We start from the raw sequence: 5,070 nt of genomic DNA, 5'->3' as shown, positions 1-5,070 counted from the left end.
GACCATCCTTAAAGAACCTAGGCTTTCCCTATAACGGGTACTTGTTTATCATGCAACATTCTTCTCAAAGCTCTATCTTTATTCCCTTTACCAGTTAGACAAAGTAAAAAAAACAAGAATGGTGAGGGGGTTCATGCATGTTTCCACTGAACAATTAACCGTCTGTGGTAGTCAGGATTCTAAGATGCGCCCCTTCAAATTTCCACCCCCTGGAGTACACCCCCTGTGTAATCCCTTTGCTTTGTGTGCAGAAGCTGTGAATACAATAGGATATCACTCCTGAGCTTAGCTGCTTATCAAGTGACTTGATCTCTCAAAACAGAGATCATTCTGGGTGGACCTGATCTGATTAGAGGACCTTTTAAAGAAGGTGAAGTGTCATAAAAATGTGCTCCTGCTGGCCCAGAAAAAAAGCAAACAGCCAGGCTTTGAACTACTTATCAGGGCCATGTGGCATGGAACTGTAGTAGCCTCTAGTTACTGAGAGACGTCCCAGTAACTTTAACGTCTTCTTAAAGTTACTCTGGAGCATAGTAGCCAGAAAAATATTTTTAAGGACGTAATTTAGATTATTTCTCTTCACAGCCTAAGATTCTCCACTGCTTCTCATCTCCATCAGAACACAAGTCAAAAGCATAAAAATGGCACCATATTATCTTAGCCGAGCATGATTGCTACCCTCTCCTTTTGCACTCCCTCTGTCATTCTTACTCAGCTCCACCCACACGTGCCTCCTTTCGATTTTCTGAACTCTTCCTTCTGCCATATTGTTCCCTATGTGTGGAATGCTCTTTCCTCACAAATCTTTGTATCTTATTCCCTGATCTCCTTCAGATCTTTGCTTCTTCCTCACTGAGGCTTTTTGCTAACCATCCTATTTAAATCCTAATCACCCCACTACATCCTAACATCTTCCCTTCTCCTTTCTTGCTTTATTCTTCCCTCATTTATCATGATCGGATGTGCTAAAAACTTAACTCACTTATGTATTGAATCAATGCCTCATCTTAAAATATAAGCTCTATGAAAGCAAGTATGTTTGCCTATTCTGTTCACTATACCTTCCCAGCACCCAGAAAAGGCACATAGTAGGTGCTCAGTAAACATTTGGACGTTCCTTATTAGCAACAAATTATAACACATCTTGCAGCTTATTGCACTTTATAAACACTGGATCCTAATGAATTAATAGTCTGTCAGTGATTTTAAAATGAACCTTAGCCTGTTAATTAGCAAATGGTGGCCGTGTTGAAAAGTGATTCCTGGAGATATCCCTGAATGTTACCTTATCAACATTTTAATTAAAAATTGGATAAAGACATGATCAAAACAGTTTCAGCCACCCAAAACTGAAAGAGTTATTGAAATACAAGGAGTAGATTACTGATTTAACATCTATTAACCCCTCCTTTCTTCTCAACATAAATACAATTTAAAGAAAGCTGACTGCTCTCACCTTACAGATGAGGACATGATTAGTCTAAGAAGGTCCTATTACTTTGCCAGAGATAGTCCAGAAATGAGCACATCATCTTAATCTGATCAATGGGAAAAAGTTTGCTGGAGGCTTCTAACAACATCTTTAAGTCTTAAGAGAGAGTCATGAAAGCTACTCTTGCTATCTTTTATGTGATCAAGGACACAGTCGCTTTGAATGTGCCTGGCAGCCACTGTGTGACCATGAGGATGCATAATTTCATGGTGAAGCTGTAGAAAGCACATTGGAAAGAAAGGATGGACCTTAAACACCGATGATGTTGTACAATCCCTGCATCAATGATTTTTGAAGTCCACTCTACCTCTACCCTAATGACAACAAACCGGTAATTTTCCTTGTTCAGGTGAGTTTCATATAGGTAACTGTAACTTGGAGCTGGAGGCATTTTAATTACGAGAAAGAAATGAACTATGAGCTATCAGAGAAACTACTAAAAATTTCTTGTATTGTCCCACAAGTATCATGGAACAAAATTCACAATAGTAAATTTAACAGAAAATGTGAATTTCTTTATATACACTGGCAGTCAGTTACCTAAGTAAAGGAAGGAGTGACCAGACTTAATAACATTTCATGGTAAAAGCCTTTAGCAGTTTTTATTGACTACAGACTCAATATAAACGAGCAAAGAGATGCAAGTGCAATAAATTCAACTGTAATCTAAGACCAGATTAATAGGAATATAATACGTACAGAATAAAATCTGGGTCTCCATAATTCATGCAGAGGGCAATATTTCATTAAAAAGCAAATTTTAAAAATGGAAAATAGTTAAACAATTAAAAGTGATTTGAAGTAAGCCCAGTCCTTACATACATTTCTAGGTCAACATTAAAGAAGATTTATTTCAAAGAGCAGCCACCTCCTCTTAAAATCATCTTTCCTTCATTCCTTTCTCTCACCAACCTTCTTAGAGCCTTTACCTGCTTAAAAGATTCTTCTCCCGGGCTTCCCTGGTGGTACAGTAGTTGGGAATCTGCCTGCCAATGCAGAGGACGTGGGTTCGAGCCCTGGTCTGGGAAGATCTCACATGCCATGGAGCAACGAAGCCCGTGAGCCACAGCTACTGAGCCTGCGCGTCTGGAGCCTGTGCTCTGCAACGGGAGAGGCCGTGACAGTGAGAGGCGCACCCCGATGAAGAGTGGCCCCCGCTGGCCGCAACTGGAGAAAGCCCTCGCACAGAAACGAAGACCCAACACAGCCAAAAATAAATAAATAAATTTATTTTAAAAAAAAGATGTTCTTCCTTCCATCTCTCACCCTTACCTCTCGTCTCTATTTTCCACACTATAGTCCTCAATGTTTCCCTTGATTCATTCTCTTCTTTTTTACTGCTATTACTTTCTGTTTATGAGTAAATCTTAATCTTTCCAATACGATTATCCCAGCACTGTAGCTGTTGAGGTTAGGTTCTCTCTCTTCCATCTCCTCTCAATTAATTAGTTTATTTATATAGTAAAATTATTTACTGGCAACCTAGAGGGATATGTGGAACAAATTTTTCCATAGTGGATGGGAAAACAAGCCTGACTATCTAGATATGGATAGTTTGGGGAACCATTTCAATAATATCCAGCTTAAGGGAGCATAATTCCCCTGTATCCTGAGCTGATCAGATTTCACATGGAGGATATAATGTTCAATTGCCAGTATAATATTTTAACAGAGATATTAAAACAGTGATAACGTAGTGTGATGTTAAGTCAGAATGTGAAATAAGAAACGATTCAGGGAACTGGAAAAGCTTGGTTTAGTAAAGCTCTGTGCATTAGAGCTTTCTGATACAATGGAAATGTTCTGTGCTGTCCAAATGGTAGTGAACACCTGAAATGTGAAATATGGCCACTTTGAATGACTTTTAAATCTTATTTAATTTTTTGTTGTTGTTGTTGCTTTGCTATACGCGGCTCACTGTCGCGGCCTCTCCCGCTGCGGAACAACAGGCTCCGGACCCGCAGGCCCAGCGGCCATGCCTCACGGGTCTAGCCGCTCCACGGCATGTGGGATCCTCCCGGACCGGGTCACGAACCCGTGTCCCCTGCATCGGCAGGCGGACTCTCAACCACTGTGCCACCAGGGAAGCCCTAAATCTTATTCAATTTTAATTCATTTAAATTAAGATGTATATAGCTACTGTATTAATCAGGGTTCCATCAGAGAAACAGAACTGATTACATGTACACAGAGAGAGCAATTAATTTACTGCAACGAATTGGCTTATGTGATTATGGGGCCTTGCTAGGCAAGTGTAAAACCCACAGCAGAGGGCTGTCTTGGAAACTCCTGGGTAAACCTTGGGCAGGAGCTAATGCTGTATTCCAGGAACAGAATCTCTTCTTGTTCAGGGAAACCTCAGTTGTGCTCTTATAAATCTTTTGACTGATTGAGTAAGACCCACCCATATTACTGAGGATAATCTCCTTTACTAAAGTCGACTGATTGTATCAATAGATGTAAACCATATCTGCAAAATACCTTTCCCAGTAGCACCTAGATTAGTGATTGATTATATAACAGGCACAAAACCCTAACTAAGTTGATACATAAAACTAACCATGTGGGTTGGTGGCTACCATGTTGGACGGGGTAGGTTTAGAGAAAAGAAAATTAGGTTGGGTGTGATTGATCACTTCACATATTGGAATAACAGTTATGGGAATAGAGCACAGCTTTATAACCATGTTCTTATAGGGGATGGGATCCACAGCTTAAAGTTTGAACCTCCCTGTTCAACTTAATGAGAGGAGGAATTAACATTTTAAAAATACCCAAAATGAGAATGGACCATCAGGCAAAATAATAAGCCCCCAGTTTCCAGGACTCTGAAGAAGTGATGCAGTAAAACTTTTTTACCCAGCATGGACCTGTCATAGATGTGCAGAAGTGTTTTTTTTTTTAGGTAGGGTTTGATCTAGATCGGCTTAAGTTTCCATAACTTTCAGAGGCATAGCAACAAAGAAAAATATCATAGGCAGACTTACAACCAAGAAATTCTATTCAGGAGAGAGATGACATGTGACTTTTCTTGGCATGTTCGTTTAGATAGGAGGCTTGAAGGAAACATTAGTAAAACAAGGCAAAGCACCCAATGAAGCAATGATATAGTTGTGTAAGTTTGAATCTTGATAATAAATTCCTTCCACTCTTATCTCAAAGCACGGCATAGAGTACAATGAGATTAGCCAGTTTGGTAAAGAACTGTGAGTTTGCAGTGAAACTTAGATTTAACTGAACTTAAATTTTTTTGTCTATAAGATGTATCACCAGTACAGACAAAATTATGCTATAAAATTTGCCTTAGTGCCTTCAGTTATGTCACTTGTACCTTTGTCACCAGTCTTCACATGAAACATACAAAATCCTAATTCTTCTTGCCTTGACAAATCTTTTCTCAACCATGAATCAGAAACTCATCCATACACCAAAGCATAAGTGACTAATAATCGCTTGAGATAAATATCTTCTCGGAGTGTCAATGAAATCATGAAATCTAATCCTTATATTTCATATATAAGGAAGTATTGAGGTTCAGTAAGAAAAATTGGTGCATTTAAGATTACATAGTTATACTG

Source organism: Lipotes vexillifer, unplaced genomic scaffold (assembly GCF_000442215.2).
Source record: "Lipotes vexillifer unplaced genomic scaffold, Lipotes_vexillifer_v1.1 scaffold74, whole genome shotgun sequence".
Classification (NCBI taxonomy): Eukaryota; Metazoa; Chordata; class Mammalia; order Artiodactyla; family Lipotidae; genus Lipotes; species Lipotes vexillifer.
Note: the sequence above shows the minus strand (reverse complement) of the source record.